The 21,276-nt window shown below is 44.4% G+C and overlaps 1 protein-coding gene across 6 annotated transcripts in view; it reads left to right on the top strand.

Moving 5' to 3' along the window:
* GPR20 (G protein-coupled receptor 20) overlaps positions 1-21,276 on the top strand; it is a 134,965-nt gene that overhangs the window by 58,081 nt on the left and 55,608 nt on the right. The window contains exon 1 of one of the 6 annotated variants that reach the window (XM_056518662.1): positions 19,075-19,093. The exons of the other annotated variants lie outside the window; for them this stretch is intronic. The gene's annotated coding sequence lies outside the window, so the exon portion shown is untranslated. Of the gene's footprint in view, positions 1-19,074; positions 19,094-21,276 lie in introns of those variants that run through there. 6 annotated transcript variants of the gene reach the window in all.

Below are 21,276 nucleotides of genomic sequence, written 5' to 3'. Positions count from 1 at the left end.
AGCTGGTATAAGTTATATATCTCCTGTATATAATGATATGGACCATGCTGGTATAACCTGGGTATATACTGTATATAATATATATGTACAGCTGGTATAAGTTATATATCTCCTGTATATGGTGATATGGACCATGCTGGTATATCCTGGGTATATACTGTATATAATATATATGTACAGCTGGTATAAGTTATATATCTCCTGTATATAGTGATATGGGCCATTCTGGTATAACCTGGTATATACTGTATATAATATATATGTACAGCTGGTATAAGTTATATATCTCCTGTATATAGTGTTATGGACCATGCTGGTATAACCTGGGTATAAACTGTATATAATTATATATGTACAGCTGGTATAAGTTATATATCTCCTGTATATAGTGATATGGACCATGCTGGTATAACCTGGTATATACTGTATATAATATATATGTACAGCTGGTATAAGTTATATATCTCCTGTATATAGTGATATGGACCATGCTGGTATAACCTGGGTATATACTGTATATAATGTATATGTACAGCTGGTATAAGTTATATATCTCCTGCATATAATGATATGGACCATGCTGGTATAACCTTGTATATACTGTATATAATATATATGTACAGCTGGTATAAGTTATATATCTCCTGTATATGGTGATACAGACCATGCTGATATAACCTGGGTATATACTGTATATAATGTATATGTACAGCTGGTATAAGTTATATATCTCCTGCATATAATGATATGGACCATGCTGGTATAACCTGGTATATACTGTATATAATATATATGTACAGCTGGTATAAGTTATATATGTCCTGTATATGGTGATACGGACCATGCTGATATAACCTGGGTATATACTGGATATAATGTATATGTACAGCTGGTATAAGTTATATATGTCCTGTATATGGTGATACGGACCATGCTGATATAACCTGGGTATATACTGGATATAATGTATATGTACAGCTGGTATAAGTTATATATCTCCTGCATATAATGATATGGACCATGCTGATATAACCTGGGTATATACTGTATATAATATATATGTACAGCTGGTATAAGTTATATATCTCCTGTATATAGTGATATAGACCATGCTGATATAACCTGAGTATACACTGTATATTGTTATATATGTACAGCTGGTATAAGTTATATATCTCCTATATATAGTGATATGGACCATGCTGGTATAACCCTGGTATATACTGTATATAATATATATGTACAGCTGGTATAAGTTATATATACTGTATATAGTTATATGAACCATGCTGGTATAACCTGGTATATACTGTATATAATTATATATGCACAGCTGGTATAAGTTATATATCTCCTGTATATAGTGATATGGACCATGCTGGTATAACCTGGTATATACTGTATATAATATATATGTACAGCTGGTATAAGTTATATATCTCCTATATATAGTGATATGGACCATGCTGGTATATCCTGTGTATATACTGTATATAATTATATATGCACAGCTGGTATAAGTTATATATCTCCTGTATATAGTGATATGGACCATGCTTGAATAACCTGGGTATATACTGTATATAATATATATGTACAGTTGGTATAAGTTATATATCTCCTGTATATAGTGATATGGACTATGCTGGTATAACCTGGGTATATACTGTATATAATATATATGTACAGATGGTATAAGTTATATATCTCCTGTATATAGTGTTATGGACCATGCTGGTATAACCTGGGTATAAACTGTATATAATTATATATGTACAGCTGGTATAAGTTATATATCTCCTGTATATAGTGATATGGACCATGCTGGTATAACCTGGGTATATACTGTATATAATATATATGTACAGCTGGTATAAGTTATATATCTCCTGTATATAGTGATATGGACCATGCTGGTATAACCTGGGTATAAACTGTATATAATTATATATGTACAGCTTGTATAAGTCATATATCTCCTGTATATAGTGATATGGACCATGCTGGTATAACCTGGTATATACTGCATATAATTATATATGTACAGTTGGTATAAGTTATATATCTCCTGTATATAATGATATGGACCATGCTGGTATAACCTGGGTATATACTGTATATAATATATATGTACAGCTGGTATAAGTTATATATCTCCTGTATATGGTGATATGGACCATGCTGGTATATCCTGGGTATATACTGTATATAATATATATGTACAGCTGGTATAAGTTATATATCTCCTGTATATAGTGATATGGGCCATTCTGGTATAACCTGGTATATACTGTATATAATTATATATGTACAGCTGGTATAAGTTATATATCTCCTGTATGTAGTGATATGGACCATGCTGGTATAACCTGGGTATATACTGTATTTTTGCTCGGTGCTACAAATAGCGAGCCTACCTACTTAAAACTAACTCAACTATGGCTAGGCAGTCTGAACTGTGCCATATACTGCCGCGTAAGGGTAAAATAAGAGGGCAAAACTCAAACCAAACAGGCAACTCAGAAATCAAAAACAAGCTTTATTAGTAATTACAACACAAGCGATTCAAAAGCACACTGCATCTCCAATTTCGGGTTTGGAACATAACGTATGTACGCACTGGACTTCCAGCGACCTAACTTCCTGATAACATGAGCAGGAACACCATGACGAGAGGCAGACGCGGCTGCCCCTATGCGTAGAGAATGACCGGATATGACCGAAGCATCATGGCCTAAGGATTTAACTAATACACGTAAATAACGAACAAAAACTGAGGAAGTAAGAGCAATGTTATTAAACAACAACAAAGGGCATTCTGGACTGTCATGAACACGAAGAGCAAGTAACGAGTTAAAGACCAAGACCGGACACCATTTGTGAGAGGTTTTAAAATATTTGACGTGCACCTCCTGACCGGGAAGTGATGTCTTAGTGTCGTGCAGAACGAGAGTGAAATGATCCGTGGCTCGCTGCAATTGTCCCAACTTGAGAAATGGTGCGGTACTAGTTCTACTCGTGAACTCGCCTGGCCTCAGAAAGCCATAGAAACCTAAGAAGAGGGCTGCTTTTAGCGTTAAACTATTACCTAGACCAAACGGGGAGTGATCCAGAGCATCTGCCAGCTGCCTAAACAGCGACCCCGAGATGGGCTGCCGGCCTGGAGGCTTTGGTACTCTACTTTTGGCAACCCCCTTAAGGGCAGCCTTAACTGCATGTGAAGTAAACAAAGATGCCCGATCCGGGAACTTCAAAGTAACAAAGTGTTGTATGCCTGCCAAATAAATCTTTATGGTGTTATATGCTAGCCGTAAGGAGGAGTGGCAAAACCCTATAAAGGCTAAAATAAAAGATACTGAAAGGACATCGTCATGCGGGTGAGACTGACAGAACTTAGTAAACAGATTAAAGGCAGTACGGTAAACTTTCTGAGTGTTACGGGAAAGTGAACTATTAATCAAGTCCTGACCTACAGACAAATAGGCATTTAGTTCAAAATCAAATCGTGGAACGCTGGAACCATGCATCCTGATGGATCGGCCTCTGGCATTACCTGGAAGAAAAGTGGAAAATTGAGCCTAGACAGTGCATCAGCAGCCGTGTTCCTAACACCATCTATATGTGAACTAGAAAAGTGAAAATTATGTGACAATGATAACCATACTAGTTTACGCATCAAAGACATGACCTGTGGGGACGAGGATCTACCTTTAAGTAGAATATACACCGTAGCTTCATTATCAGAAACGAACAGTACTGACTTCCTAAACCATAGGTGACCCCACTCACTGGCAGCTGCAACTATAGGGTACAACTCAAACAATGCTGAGGACCTGCTAAAACCCGGAGACTGAAATACCTCAATTGGCCAAGCACTGGCCAACCAATGATTCTCCCAAATGGCTGCAAAACCCACTGAGGAGGAACCATCGGAAAAAACTAAAGGAGAAGCATTATCGATACCAGGGGTGAAAAAGGATACCCCATTCCAGTTAGTCAAAAACGTATGCCACATAGCAAAATCGGCAATCGCTTGTCTATCAAATATGACTATGTCGCTTTGGCCAGGCACAGAATTCATAGCGTCTAACAACCTGGAAACAAAACTCCTACCCTGTGGAATTACACGCATGGCAAAGTTCAGCATGCCGAGAATGGATTGTAGCTGCACCTTGGTCACCCGGGGTGAATTGACAAGATCATGCATGGTCTGTCTAATACGTGAGAGCTTGTCGAGCGGTAATCGGGCTTCCATGACCTGTGTGTCTAGAACAATACCTAAGAAAGTCAGTGACTTGCAAGGGCCCTCAACTTTTTTTATCTGACACCGGAACCGCCAGTTGCTGGAACACTGCTAACGAGGTTGTCAAGTCCCTGGAGCACACGTTACCTGGCTCAATAAACAAAAAGTCGTCCAAGTAGTGGATGACATGGGAACAGTCAAACCTGTTTTCCAGGAGCCAGTGTAGGGATTGCGCAAATTTATCAAATAACCAAGGACTACTCCTGGAACCAAAAGTTAACTTAACAGCAAAATAATACTTGTCGCGCCATTTAATACCGTGCCACTTCCATAGCTGAGGCATAATGGGCAGGAGCTTAAAGGCATCGGAAATATCGATCTTGGACAGCCACGTGTTACCGCCCATGCTCAGGATGACCGCTATTGCCTCATCTATGGAAGCATATTTCAGGGAGAACTCTTCAGCGGGAATAAGAGAGTTTAAACTAGGTGTGTGTGCAGAGTAAGGGGCGGACAAATCATAAATTAAACAAAGTTTATTACTGAATTTCCCAGCCACCAACCCCAATGGGCTTACTCTCCAAACGTCAAAGGGGGGCTCATCAAATGGACCAATAACAAAACCCTTGTCTATTTCAGCTTGTATCAGGGTATCTACAGCCCTAGGGTCCCTTAGAGCAGAACGTAAATTGTCACACTCATACGTAGCAGAGGGTAAAGTAATGAAACCTGTGTGGAAACCTGACCGGAGTCCATGAATCAAAAACTGAACAAAACACCTATCTGGATGATCAGCAAGAAAATGTTCTAAACACAACACGTCTATCACTGCTAGTCATGCTTTCGACTTCTGTGGACAACTGGCCTTAGGATGGGCCCTGAAACAGAATGCACAGACATGTAAAAGTCTACACTGGTTATAATTGCAAGACCCAAAATTGAAATTATTGCAAATTTGAGATTTACCAAGATACTTGATGGGCCTACCTAACTTGTCAATCAAGCCCGGGTGTTTCTGATTCCTAGGCTGAAATGTGGGTGAGGACGTGCCGGGATTTACCTCTGATGGGGAATTAACAGTATTGCACCATTCAGTGGTATGGGCGATGGACTGACACCGAGAGCAAACGGGGGCTTTAAGACCTGCAAAATTATTGCAGAAAATCTCGGTGTCAACCAACGCCCAATTAACTGTATAGTTGTACTGCACTAGAGCTGCCGCCGCCTTAGCTGAAAATGATTTATGATAATCATAAAACGTGAACCCACCATATTTATGAGCTAACCCTGTGACTTTGTACAGATACATGTCAAGCTCTTCACGTCTTTTTGGCTTGACTGAGCATAAAACGTCACGATAAATGGCGAACGCCATACTGAATTCAGCTAATGTAAGCTTGCGACTTAACCTTACATCTTTAGCTTTCAGAATAACCGACACCTCACCGCAAGCAATAGTCTTGTTCTCGGAAACATCATGAGATGCAATAAGCAAGGAAGCGAGATTAACATCTTTACCATCAAGAATGTCCTTCTTCATATTAGTCGGGATAAAATGAGCTGGCGCGACATTTGGCACGAGCATATTAAGTCCAACCGGTAATACTGAAGCCTGCGGGGTAGCAGAAACCTGAGGGGGAACGGAAGTGTGTGGAACGGCCGAAGCCGAACCCACCACTGGGGCCGGAGCGGGAGCCTCCGAACTCTTACACTCCAAGGTATCAACTCTAGAGCACAGCGAGTTAATTAACGTATGCAACTGCAAGATGGACGTATTAAGTGTCTGCATGGACACTTCTTCACTGCTAGGGCCTGCTTGATCACAGGGTCCCGACTGCTCAGAGACCAATAAGCGATAAAGTTCCGCCTTGCGGGCAGTAGCCGGGAACGGGATGCCTTTGCAGACGAGTTCAGCCGTCAGTTTAGGAATGGTCCAGTTACGAAGAGATGGGACGCTACCCAGATCCGATGTTCTAGCGACATTGTCCAGAACAGAAGCTGCATCTTCAATGTCTGATGCGTGAGACATTTCTGAAAATTAGATTTACAACAATCAAATCCTGACCCAAGGAACAAACCAAAACGAAATACACCTGTCAGAGCAAGACTAACCCGGAAACCAAAACCACTGCCACAACAGAATTAGACTAGAAAGTGAAGAGTACCGAGTGGTGACTAAACACATGCTAACAGCGTGACACGTAAAGTTACTCGTGACTAACGAACCCCTTGGCCCAAAGACGTGATGAGCAGGGGATAAAGAGTATACCCAAGGACGTAATGGGTAACGAACTAAGACATGAATACCTGGGCTTCCTGAAGCCTAAAACAGACCGCACCTTGACAACTGGGTTATGACGGTCAATCTCGACACGAACAGGCGCTGGAACAACGTAGAAGCTGAAGCGAGGCGAGACCACCAGGATGAACACTGCGAGCCAAAGGAGAACCGTATGAAGAGAACGTTTACTATAACTAACCCAAAAAATAGACTGCACATACCTGTACCAAGGGTGGTAAGCCAACACGAAGTTCACGACAGCAGACGTTTAAGCCACAAGAGCGTGCGTGGACAACTGCTGAATAAAACACACAGGCATATAACTTAACAACACACAGGCTAAGGCAGATCCACACGAGGACCCAAAGACGAGTTGAGTCGGTGGAAAGGACACCAACCGAGCCCCAAAGGGCGAGTTGGGGGAAGAAAAAACAACTTGCATGAACATAAAACTTTAAATTAACACCTATATACATATATGCAAAATTCCAAATATACTCTTTTTTCTCTTTTTACCTAAAAGCGACCGGGCCGAGGACAGCGAACTTGCGTAAAGATGAACTTCGAGCCTAGACAGCTACACAGCGTTACTGAGCTAGTAAGACGATGGTCTAATGCAGGAGGTAGATTTCTTGCGAATAAACTGAAAATAGGAAAACCAACGTAAATACACCACTTGACCGACAATGACAAACGATTGTAAGGCACAATACTACGTAAGGGCAAGGAGAAAAACTAAAATGTAAAAACAAGAATAATGGCAAAGGTAAACCCACCACATAACTGAATAGGTACAGGCGTGGATCAACACCTACAAGGCGCTTAGTGAGGCTATGACGAAGAATTAGCCAGTAACATAACATAAACACCTAGCCAGGTAATAGAGTAACCATGGGAGCACAGGAACAATAAAACAGCAGCGCACATTGAAGACCATGCTACAAGCCAGGCAAACTAATTTAGGAACAACCGCCTTATTCACTACCACAACAAGTTAGAGTAAAACGGTACCAAACAACGAGCAAAGTAAATAACTACGACTAGCAATAAATACCATGAAGCAATAAATACCATGAAGACAGAGGCAAAACAGCGGAAGGCAAATCGACCATGTGAGAACAGAATTATAGTACCAGACAAATAGCGGAGCATATAGTGGCAGTGTATCAGCAGCGTATGCAGAAGGAATGTGAGTTTGATTGATTATATATATATCTATTTTTTTAAATTTATTTATTAATTTATTTATTTATATATATATATATATATATATATATATATATTTTTTTTTTTCAAAAACAACAACTAACGAACTAACAGACTCATGAGTTAAAACATGACTAATACGGACCAATGTATGCGTCCGAAGTGTAGATACAAGGAGCAACAGTGTAAAATACATGGAATATGAAAGAGATTAGGTATATGAGAAGCAACTGCGGAACAAACGCGTCAACCAGTGAAATACACAGCAGGGACATCTGTGACACATTAACGAAGCGTCCTGACCAGTAGTCAACGTGCACTGACACTAAGACTAACACCTAGAACTACAAGACTATAATACCTACAGTATGCAAACAAGCACCCAGCATGCAGAGCTGAGCCGCAGGAGGTGTGTAACGAACTGGCTGCCGGCTGAGACTGGTGACCGAATAAGAAAGCCGGCATGCGTAAGGCAGCGGAACGGGACGGGAGAATACCGCGGAGCTCCGAAGGACATATGCTCCGAAGGTAACTCCCGCTGTCACCTCCCCAAACCAGCACCACACATCTGAAAACAAACCCCCGACATGCAGAGCCGGGCAGCTGGAAGCGCGCAACGTTGCTTAGCAGCCCGCTACAGATGCTGAACCACAACAACACCAACATGCGAAAGGCAGGGCACAGGAGACAACTGCAGGGTTCATCAAGACACGAGCCCCCAGACTCCTGCAGTCACCCCCCGGACCTGCTCCGCCGTCACCCCCTACCTAGCGTCTGAACTAACCTGAAATGACGTGCACAGCAGAGCACAGGAACGAACACGAGGCTGGAGAGACTTCCCCCAGCGTCTGACGTCACGGACTCCAAACAACGCGAGAGCCGTGGCGCACTGTACACAGGGAGCCGTGGCTTTTAAGCGCAAGTACCGCCCCTCCCACAAACACAGGTTAAGTGACTCAGTCAATTAACCTTCGCACATAATATATATGTACAGCTGGTATAAGTTATATATCTCCTGTATATAGTGATATCGACCATGCTGGTATCACCTGAGTATATACTGTATATTATATATATGTACAGCTGGTATAAGTTACATATCTCCTGTATATAGTGATATGGACCATGCTGGTATAACCTGGTATATACTGTATATAATATATATGTACAGCTGGTATAAGTTATATATCGCCTGTATATAGTGATATGGACCATGCTGGTATAACCTGGGTATATACTGTATATAATATATATGTACAGCTGGTATAAGTTATATATCTCTTGTATACAGTGATATGGACCATGCTGATATAACCTGGGTATAAACTGTATATAATTATATATGTACAGCTGGTATAAGTCATATATCTCCTGTATATAGTGATATGGACCATGCTGGTATAACCTGGTATATACTGTATATAATATATATGTACAGCTGGTATAAGTTATACATCTCTTGTATATAGTGATATGGACCATGCTGATATAACCTGGGTATAAACTGTATATAATTATATATGTACAGCTGGTATAAGTCATATATCTCCTGTATATAGTGATATGGACCATGCTGATATAACCTGGGTATATACTGTATATAATATATATGTACAGCTGGTATAAGTTATATATCTCCTGTATATAGTGATATGGACCATGCTGGTATAACCTGGTATATACTGTATATAATATATATGTACAGCTGGTATAAGTTATATATCTCCTGTATATAGTGATATGGACCATACTGGTATAACCTGGTATATACTGTATATAATATATATGTACAGCTGGTATAAGTTATATATCTCCTGTATATAGTGATATGGACCATGCTGATATAACCTGGGTATACACTGTATATTGTTATATATGTGCAGCTCGGACGCATTATATGACAGTCTGGGGTGATGTTTTGCTGAGTCAGAGGTGTCAGTGTTTTTCCCGTTGTTTTCGTCTCTCTCCTTGGTTTATAATGAGATATATTTAGTTCAGTCATTTTCCTGCAGTGTCTTTCTCTATAAAACATTGATTCTTTTCTATTCTGAGATCAGATGATGTTTTGCACTGTGTAGATGATTATTTTTGGGCAGTTTGATGCACATTGTGTTGTCTGTGTCATCTCTTCTGCACTTTGTATCCCACATGTTTACACCAGTTTTTTACATCCCATTGTTATACCGACGCATTTCGTGGACTGAACAATGCAGCATCCATAGTTACATGTATCTCAGGGATATTTGTTGTTACTATAAATATTTGTTACAGTTACAAATTTAATGTGATAAACAGGATTTAGAGGTGACTGTGACCTGTAAATATTGTGCAGGTCAGAATATGCTCAGAGTTGTAGTTTGACAGCAGCTGCGGAGACACAGGCTGGAGACCACTAATGTTTTTAGAGACTGGATGTGACTGCAAGGTTTATACCTCTTTTAGCTACATATCTGAATTTTTTTTTTTACTTTTTCTATCTAAACTGTTCTATGGGGACAGGAAGCAAGCTGCAGAGTGTTTCAGGAGATGCATGTATGACAGACTATAAGGGTACGTTCACATGCACGGATTTACAGCGGATTTTACGCTGCAAATCCGCTGGTGAAGGCCCCGCTCTCTGCTGTTTTTACATGTGCCTGCTGGTAGCTGCAATACGCCACTACGAGCAGACACACTGCAATGTGCGAGTCGCAGTATACTCGCACATCGCAGGAGCTCTCTGCCTAACTCAGAGCAGGGAGAGTGGTGCTGCATCGCTGCAGTGTGTCTGCTCGTAGCGGCGTATTGCCATTTCCAGCAGGCACAAGTAAAGGCAGCATAGAGCGGGGCCTTCACCAGCGGATCTGCAGCTAAATACGCTGTGAAAATCCGCGCGCGTGTGAACGTACCCTAAGGCTAAGTTTCTACTTGTTTTTTTTTGGGGGGGGGGGGGGGGACGCCATAAAAAACGCCAATTCTGCTGCATAGTGTTTTTTCGGCCAATGAGAAATTTCAAAAATCTTATTTTCCACTTTTTCCACTTTTTCACTTTGGCGTTTTTTTATCCTCTTTTTTTTTTGTTTACTCTTTTTTTGGCGTTTTTCAGCTCCTTGGCGGTTTTCCAAAATCGCAGCATGTTGAGCCACTAGCGATTTTTTTTGTCAAAATTGTGGCGTTTTTCTCGCATAGAAGTCTATGGGAATGAAAAAACGCCAAGAAAAATGATGTGTGGGTTTTAACTTTGGTGTTTTTGCAGGCCGTTTTTATTATTTTTTGGACTTTAGCGATCCAAAAATGTGATGGAGATACCTTTTTTAATAAAATTTCGTAGGGTACCATTAAAAAACATAAAAAATAAAAAAAATACAGTAGTGATGGAAAAAATTTATCTAACGAAATTTATCTTTTTTATAACCAAATTTTTATTAATTTTTAAACAGGGATCAATTTATGTGGGTGGGCAGGGACCTAAAAATGTAGCAGACAATTATAAAAAATGTAGTGTGTGCGTGTTTTTCCCTTATTTCTTATGTTTTTTTTTTTTTTAGGTAGTACTACTACTCCCAGCATGGAACACACGGTTCCATGATGGGAGTAGTAGTACCTGTACTAATTGACAGATCGCCCATTGCGATCTTTCTGTAAAATGTATAGATGCGGGCGGCTGTTCCTCTATGGTCCCTGCACTGATGTATATATACACATATTCATATTTCCTGCAGAGAGCTGTGATTGGCCAGATGGTTCCAGCCAATCACAGCTCTCTGTGGGATATATGAATATGTGTATATATACGTCAGTGCAGGGGACCATAGAAGAGCGTCCGCCGCATCTATACATTATACAGGAGGATCACAGGGGGTGTCAGGAGTGATACCCGCTGTGATCTTTCCTTAACTGCAGGTACTACTCCCAACATAGAGCACACTCTGCTCCATGCTGGGAGCTGTAGTACCTGCATTAATAGACAGATCACAGCACGTGTCCGAAGTTACACTCGCTGCGATCTGTCTATTAATGCAGGTACTACAGCTCCCAGCATGGAGCAGAGTGTGCTCCATGTTGGGAGTATGAGTACCTGCAGGTAAGAACAGATCACAGCGGGTATCACTACTGACACCCTCTGTGATCGTCCTGTCTATTGCAGAGATGGAGCAGCTGTATACAGCGCTCGCATCTCTGCACTGTACTCCGGCCACTCACTCATTCATATTTCCCTCAGAGCTGTGATTGGCTGCCACCATCCGGCCAATCACAGCTCTGGGCGGAAAATATGAATGAGTGATGTTCTATTCACATCACTGGCCGGAGGACAGAGCAGAGATGTGAGCGCTGTATACAGCCGCATCTCTGCTATATTATGGACGATCACATCGGGTGTCAGGACTGAGACCCTGGGCTATATGTCTATTACTACAGGTACTACTACTTCCATCATGGAACAGTCTTTCCATGCTGGGAGTAGTAGTACTACCTAAAAAAATGTAAAAGAAATAGAGAAAAAAAGTGAAACATACACACTTTATTAACAATTAATAAAAATGTTGTTCTAAAATATATACATTTTGTTAAATAAAATGTTTTCCATCACTACTGCATCCTTTTTTTTTTTTGGTACCCAACACCTTTTGGGTACCAAAACAAACTTCCAAGGTGCAATTTCCACACAAATGAAAAAACGCCAGAAAAAATGCCAGACGCAGGACATTGCACTGTTGTTTTTTCATGCGTTTTTTTCAACCCAAAAAATGCAGGACAAAAAAACAAGTAGAAACTTAGCCTAAGGACTACTTTCACACTACAAAGTTGCTCTGTTCCAAACAGACCTTAAAGGGGTACTCCGCTGCTCAGCATTTGGAACAAATTGTTCCGAACGCTGGAGCCGGTGACGGGAGCTCGTGACGTCATAGCCCCGCCCCCTCATGACTTCACGCCTGCCCCTCTCAATGCAAGTCTATGGGAGGGGGCGTGACAGCCATCACGCCCCCTCCCATAGACTTGCATTGAGGGGGCAGGGCGTGAAGTCATGAGGTGGTGGGGCTATGATGTCACGAGCTACCGGCAACTGCTCCAGCATTCGGAACAGGTTGTTCCAAAACGCTGAGCAGCGGAGTACCCCTTTAAGGGCTCTTATCCCCCCCCCACTTTGACCGCCTTTAACGTCTGTGAGCCCTCAGGCTCAGGCTTTCATTAACAATATCTCAGCTTTCCTTTAACCCTGACCAGTCTTCCTGTCCCCACAGTATGATGCTGCCTCCACCATGATCACTGTAGGGGTGGTATTGGGCAGGTGATGGGCAGTGCCTGGTTTCCTTCAGACATGATGCTGCCTCCACCATGATCACTGTAGAGATGGTATTGGGCAGGTGATGGGCAGTGCCTGGTTTCTCCCAGACATTATGCTGCCCCCACCATGATCACTATAGGGCTGGTATTGGGCAGGTGATGGGTAGTACTTGGTTTCCTCCAAACATGATGCTGCCCCCACTATGATCACTGTAGGGATGGTATTGGGCAGGTGATGGGCAGTGCCTGGTTTCTCCCAGACATTATGCTGCCCCCACCATGATCACTATAGGGCTGGTATTGGGCAGGTGATGGGTAGTACTTGGTTTCCTCCAAACATGATGCTGCCCCCACTATGATCACTGTAGGGATGGTATTGGGCAGGTGATGGGCAGTGCCTGGTTTCTCCCAGACATTATGCTGCTCCCACCATGATCACTATAGGGCTGGTATTGGGCAGGTGATGGAAAGTACTTGGTTTCCTCCAGACATGATGCTGCCCCCACTATGATCACTGTAGGAATGGTATTGGGCAGGTGATGGGTAGTGCATGGTTTCCTCCAGACATGATGCTACCCCCACCATGATCACTGTAGGGATGGTATTGGGCAGGTGATGGGCAGTGCCTGGTTTCCGCCAGACATGATGCTGCCCCCACCATGATCACTGTAGGGATGGTATTGGGCGGGTGATGGGCAGTGCCTGGCTTCCCCCAGACATGATGCTGTCCCCACCATGATCACTGTAGGGATGGTATTGGGCAGGTGATGGGCAGTGCCTGGTTTCCCCCAGACATGATGCTGCCCCCACCATGATCACTGTAGGGATGGTATTGGGCAGGTGATGGGCAGTATCTGGTTTCCCCCAGACATGATGCTGCCCCCACCATGATCACTGTAGGGATGGTATTGGGCAGGTGATGGGCAGTGCCTGGTTTCCCCCAGACATGATGCTGCCCCCACCATGATCACTCTAGGGATGGTATTGGGCAGGTGATGGGCAGTGCCTGGTTTCTCCCAGACATGATGCTGCCCCCACCATGATCACTGTAGGGATGGTATTGGGAAGGTGATGGTCAGTACCTGGTTTCCTCTATACATGATGCTGCCCCCACCATGATCACTGTAGGGATGGTATTGGGCAGGTGATGGGCAGTGCCTGGCTTCCCCCAGACATGATGCTGTCCCCACCATGATCACTGTAGGGATGGCATTGGGCAGGTGATGGGCAGTGCCTGGTTTCCCCCAGACATGATGCTGCCCCCACCATGATCACTGTAGGGATGGTATTGGGCAGGTGATGGGCAGTATCTGGTTTCCCCCAGACATGATGCTGCCCCCACCTTGATCACTGTAGGGATGGTATTGGGCAGGGGATGGGCAGTATCTGGATTCCCCCAGACATGATGCTGCCCCCACCATGATCATTGTAGGGATGGTATTGGGCAGGTGATGGGCAGTGCCTGGTTTCCCCCAGACATGATGCTGCCCCCACCATGATCACTGTAGGGATGGTATTGGGAAGGTGATGAGCAGTGCCTGGTTTCCTCTATGCATGATGCTGCCCCCACCATGATCACTGTAGGGATGGTATTGGGCAGGTGATGGGCAGTGCCTGTCTTCCCCCAGACATAATGCTGCCCCCACCATGATCACTGTAGGGATGGTATTGGGCAGGTGATGGGCAGTACCTGGTTTCCTCCAGACATGATGCTGCCCCACCATGATCACTGTAGGGATGGTATTGGGCAGTTGATGGGCAGTGCCTGGTTTCTCCCAGACATTATGCTGCCCCCACCATAATCACTATAGGGCTGGTCTTGGGCAGGTGATGGATAGTACTTGGTTTCCTCCAGACATGATGCTGCCCCACTATGATCTCTGTAGGGATGGTATTGGGCAGGTGATGGGTAGTGCCTGGTTTCCTCCAGACATGATGCTGCCCCCACCATGATCACTGTAGGGATGGTATTGGGCAGGTGATGGGCAGTGCCTGGTTTCCCCCAGACATGATGCTGCCCCCACCATGATCACTGTAGGGATGGTATTGGGCAGGTGATGGGCAGTGCCTGGCTTCCCCCAGACATGATGCTGTCCCCACCAGGATCACTGTAGGGATGGTATTGGACAGGTGATGGGCAGTGCCTGGTTTCCCCCAGACATGATGTTGCCCCCACCATGATCACTGTAGGGATGGTATTGGTCAGGTGATGGGCAGTATCTGGTTTCCCCCAGACATGATGCTGCCCCACCATGATCACTGTAGGGATGGTATTGGGCAGGTGATGGGCAGTGCCTGGTTTCCCCCAGACATGATGCTGCCCCCACCATGATCACTGTAGGGATGGTATTGGGCAGGTGATGGGCAGTGCCTGGTTTCCCCCAGACATGATGCTGCCCCCACCATGATCACTGTAGGGATGGTATTGGGAAGGTGATGGGCAGTGCCTGGTTTCCTCTATACATGATGCTGCCCCCACCATGATCACTGTAGGGATGGTATTGGGCAGGTGATGGGCAGTGCCTGGTTTCCCCCAGACATGATGCTGCCCCCACCATGATCACTGTAGGAATGGTATTGGGCAGGTGATGGGCAGTGCCTGGCTTCCCCCAGACATGATGCTGTCCCCGCCATGATCACTGTAGGGATGGTATTGGGCAGGTGATGGGCAGTGCCTGGTTTCCCCCAGACATGATGCTGCCCCCACCATGATCACTGTAGGGATGGTATTGGGCAGGTGATGGGCAGTATCTGGTTTCCCCCAGACATGATGCTGCCCCCACCATGATCACTGTAGGGATGGTATTGGGCAGGTGATGGGCAGTGCCTGGTTTCCCCCAGACATGATGCTGCCCCCACCATGATCACTGTAGGGATGGTATTGGGCAGGTGATGGGCAGTGCCTGGTTTCCCCCAGACATGATGCTGCCCCCACCATGATCACTGTAGGGATGGTATTGGGAAGGTGATGGGCAGTGCCTGGTTTCCTCTATACATGATGCTGCCCCCACCATGATCACTGTAGGGATGGTATTGGGCAGGTGATGGGCAGTGCCTGGTTTCCCCCAGACATGATGCTGCCCCCACCATGATCACTGTAGGGATGGTATTGGGCAGGTGATGAGCCGTGCCTGGTTTCCCCCAGACATGATGCTGCCCCCACCATGATCACTGTAGGGATGGTATTGGGCAGGTGATGGGCAGTGCCTGGTTTCCCCCAGACATGATGCTGCCCCCACCATGATCACTGTAGGGATGGTATTGGGCAGGTGATGGGCAGTGCCTGGTTTCCCCCTAGACATGATTCTGCCCCCACCATGATCACTGTAGGGATGGTATTGGGAAGGTGATGGGCAGTGCCTGGTTTCCTCTATACATGATGCTGCCCCCACCATGATCACTGTAGGGATGGTATTGGGCAGGTGATGGGCAGTGCCTGGTTTCCCCCAGACATGATGCTGCCCCCACCATGATCACTGTAGGGATGGTATTGGGCAGGTGATGAGCCGTGCCTGGTTTCCCTCAGTCATGATGCTGCCCCCACCATGATCACTGTAGGGATGGTATTGGGCAGGTGATGGGCAGTACCTGGTTTCCTCCAGACATGATGCTGCCCCCACCATGATCACTGTAGGGATGGTATTGGGCAGGTGATGGGCAGTGCCTGGTTTCCCCCAGACATGATGCTGCCCCACCATGATCACTGTAGGGATGGTATTGGGCAGTTGATGGGCAGTACCTGGTTTCCTCCAGACATGATATTTAGAAATGAATTAAAAAAATTCAATTTTGGTTCCATCAGATCAGAAATATTGTTCCTCACAGTCTGATCCTTTAGATCCTTTTCTGTAATCTTCAGGCGTCTTCTATTTGTTATTACTGAGGAGGCTTCTTTCTCCCATAAAGCCCAGATTGTGGAGGCTGCAGTGATGGTTCTGGACATTCTGGAAGTTTCTCCCATCTGCACACAAGATCTTTGGAGCTCAGTGACCATTGGGTTCTTGGTCTCCTCTCTTACCAAGTCCCTTCTTCCCCGGTTACTTAATTGGGGATTTGGCAGCTCTAGGAAGAGTCCTGGTTGTTCCTTCTTCTTCCATGTAAGAATAATGGAGAACACTGAGCTCTTGGAAACTTTCACTGCAGCAGAAATGTTTTTGTCCCCTTCTCCATATCTCTGCCTCCACACAATCCTGTCTCTGAGCTCTACAGGCCATTCTTTCCCCCTGATGGCTTGTTTTTTGCTCTGATATACATTGTCAGCTGTGAGACCTTATATAGACAGGGCTGTGTCTTACCAAATCCTGTCCAATCAGCTGAATTTACCAGAGGAGTGTGCTGGCAATTACATAGTGGAAAGAGTGGAATTCCCAGTAGAACAGAGTATTTCAGCTCTTGTGATTATATTTATTGTGTCAAGGTCGCATGCACAAATGATATGTATATGTGTCAGTGAGACAGGCTGTTTATCCCATCTGCATCTATAGCAGAGAGGTGCTCCGAGAAAGTTAAGAAAAAGAAAAATGCACCAAAGCCACCACAATACCTCTTCTGTGTCCCTTGTAGTTATCCTTGTGATTTTGCCAGCTCCTGTCGCCCCTGGTTTCTCCTGAATAGATTACAACTCCCAGCAATCAGTACAGCTCTGTGTAATGGCTGCCAGCAAATTGCCTTTACTATCTGTGTGCACACTGTGTTGTTGTAAACACAGTCAGTAGCACACACTGTACAAGTCTTTTCTTTCAAACCATCCTTCCTCCCAGGAATAAATCATGATATGCTCTGAATGGCAGCAGTCAGTGATTAGATCTACAGGAGGCATAGAGCAGTGTTATGTGCTGAGGAGACACTGGGCTGTTTCTCTCCCGGCAAGATCACACACCCTTTTACAAGACATAAACCACTTGGTTTTAGTCTTGCAGGAGGGTGGGGGCTAGTCTCAGTGAGGGCTTTGCACAAAGGCAAGCAGGATCTAAGAATGACGTCTTTCTCTCACTCCCTGCATGTAAGTGACAGCTGAAAGAGAGAGACTGCTCTATATAGCTAATGGATTACGTTTAGACAAATAAATAGGTTGGTGAGAGGGAAAGGATGGCCTATGGGTTTCATTCCCTGTAGTACCCCTTTAAGGCAGAAGGTACAAACTGCAGATTCACAGCCTGCACTGAGGCCTAATACAGGCCCTGGGCTGGCCTGAGAACCTATCGGCACCCCACAATTAAATCATAGGGGGCTATAGACCCACTGGACCACCAGGTATGCACGCCATAACTATTCAAATGCAGCATTTAAACAGGTAAATGACAGACATTACCAGCAATGTCTGTCATTATCGGCTGATGTCAGTTGCAGATGGCAGCCGGTACCTTCCGGGTATGACATGAGCACGACTCTTGGGCACGAATCAATCTCCCTCACTCGACCCATGACGTAAATATAGGTCATGGTCGGGAAGAGGATCACCCCGCAGCAGTACTCTGCAATTCAGTGTCATCCCCACAACGCAAAAGGCTCCGGTCCCAAACCCTCCAGCCCACCTGGTCAAACTATGAAAACGAAGGCTGCCTCCACCTCATTCTGACCCTCCTCCTTTGTCTCCAGCCTCTTCCAATTACTCTGCCCTTCGCATCAGTGGAGAGCCAATGAAAGACGACGGGCAGTTCTGAGCCTTCTCATTGGCCGATGCACACGACATTCTGAATCCCATAGTGGAATACAGGATGGGAAAGTCGTCCAGGTAAAAAGCGGTATAAGTGCGAGCTGTCACCCTGGCTCTTGGTCAGCTGCGCACACAGGCCACAGGGTTGGCAATCACCGCGGCACCAGGGAGAAATTTTCAGTTGCCATGGTGACCTAGCAACTAGGACTTGTTGATCCCGGGTATAAGCCTTTGACTGCCTCGGCATGCTGGAAGTCGTAGTTTTGCAACAGCTGGGGGCACCCTGGTCAGAAAGTACACTGCATTAGGAAAACGTATAAATAGCCGTACAGAGTGTGCCCGCTCCCGACAGGAAGGTGGAACAAAAACACCGGAGCCGTGATTGTTCTGTTTACTACAATTCACCAAACAAAAGACAGAGGATTGATGTTTGAAGCGACTGGTATTTCTTTTTTTTTTTCCTTCCAGGGGGTTTGTTGTCTCCCAGATAAGACACAAGTTGCCCGGCCCATCCTGTGGGCAGATTACATCCCAGGGCAATGTTTAGAAGGATGAGAAATTAATTCTGGTGGCTTCGGTCAAAAAATTCTTCACAGGGGCCAAGACTATGGGTAAAAGTATCAAAAAAAAAAAGTAGGAAAAAAATTCACATTGGTTTGGAAAAGTCTCTAGTTTCCCGTGACATTGTCTGGAAATTATATATATATATATATATATATATATATATATATATATATATATATATGTGCTTCTCAGCCCAGACATCAATGCAAGGATGACATTTGTCATATGGTCTCATCCTCACTTAAGATCAACAGAGCAACGTTGCATTATGGGTGATGTAGATGATTGGGTTAAAAAGGTGATGACTGGTCTTTAAGCTCTAAAAATATGTCAGAGGAAAAAACACACAAGAGTCACATTCGGTTATGTTATGTACTTTCCCATAAAGATGACTTTGACCCTTAAGTCACGCAGAAAGTTGAAAACCAATAGAGTCCTGGAAATACTGCCCCCAAAGGGCATCTGAAATAGGGCAATAATATTGTAATCAGCCCCCATGGGGGAGGGGACTGGTGTAGATGTTGACCATTTCTGTCCTGCGCAGCAGAATAAGTCAGTGCTATGCAAATTCCAGAAGTAAAGAAATACATTGACCCTTTAAAGGCGTACTCTGGTGGAAATTTTTTTTTTTTTTTTAATCAACTGGTGCCAGAAAGTTAAAGGGGTATTCCTGGCAAAAACATTTTATCCCCTATCCAGAGGATAGGGCATAAGATGTCTGATCGCGGGGGAAGGTGACGTCACGCCCCCTCCATTCACGTCACGTCCCCAGTCTCGGAAACCCGGAGGTTTCCAAAACTTGAGATTCAGCACCCGCATAGAATGCGGGTGCTGCAGGGAGATCGCGGGGGGTCTCAGCAGCGGGCTCCCCACGATCAGACATCTTATCACCTATCCTTTGGATAGAGGATAAAAATTTTTGCCCGGAATACCCCTTTAAACAGATTTGTAAATTACTTCTATAAAAAAATCTTAATCCTTCCAGTACTTATTAGCTGCTGAATACTACAGAGGAAATTATTTTCTTTTTGGAACACAGAACTCTCTGCTGACATCAGGAACACAGTGCTCTCTGCTGACATCTCTGTCCATTTTAAGAACTGTCCAGAGTAGGAGAAAATCTTCATAGCAAACATATGCTGCTCTGGACAGTTCCTAAAATGGACAGAGATGTCAGCAGAGAGCACTGTGCTCGTGATGTCAGCAGACAGCACTGTGTTCCAAAAAGAAAAGAATTTCCTCTGTAGTATTCAGAAGCTAATAAGTACATAAAGGATTAAGATTTTTTTAATAGAAGTAATTTACAAATCTGTTTAACTTTCTGGCACCAGTTGATTAAAAGAAAAAAGTTTTCCAACGGAGTACCCCTTTAAAGACACAGCCCATTTTGGCCTTAAAGGAGAACTGTGGTGAAACATTTTTTGTTTCCCCTGCGCCCGGGCTGCAAAAACTAAAAAAAAAAAAAAAAAAAAAACACTAACTCACCTTCCTACATTCCCCGTTGCGCCAATATCGGCCTCCTGGTCCTCCGGTGCTGGTCTTCTTCCTGGGGCCCCGGCTCCTTACCAGGGCCGGTTTTAGACTAAGTGTGACCCTGGGCAAAATTAAATATAGGGCCCCCCGAATTGCATGACCAAAGATTTTCCTGGTTTCCTCTGTTTTGTGATACAGAATACACAGCACTAGGTTACTGATCACGCATCATGTGAATACGGCCTAAGATCCCAATGGGGGGGAAAAGCATTTAAGGCCATAACACAAACGTATCAGGGTCCAAATCTAAGATCTATAGTAAATGTTTTCTGTGTTTAAGAGAACGTTCACACGTTCCTAACTAGCAGTAGGTTTCCACTGTGCGTTGCGCTACCATGCACTTGTTTGGGCACATGGACAGTCCGTAATAGTGGCAGGTTTGCAGTCCCGTTAAAATGAACGGTAGCGAAACCTTCACAGGTTTTTCTGCTGTGGGAAACCGGCTGCTAGTTACGAGCGTGTGAATGTACCCGGAAGGAGAACTTCAGTACAAAAAAAAAAATTATGCACTATGTCCGGGCTGCCAGA

Source organism: Hyla sarda, chromosome 5 (assembly GCF_029499605.1).
Source record: "Hyla sarda isolate aHylSar1 chromosome 5, aHylSar1.hap1, whole genome shotgun sequence".
In the NCBI taxonomy this organism is placed as follows: Eukaryota; Metazoa; Chordata; class Amphibia; order Anura; family Hylidae; genus Hyla; species Hyla sarda.
The sequence above is the reverse complement of the archived record's forward strand: the minus strand, read 5'-3'. Positions and strand labels throughout refer to the sequence as shown.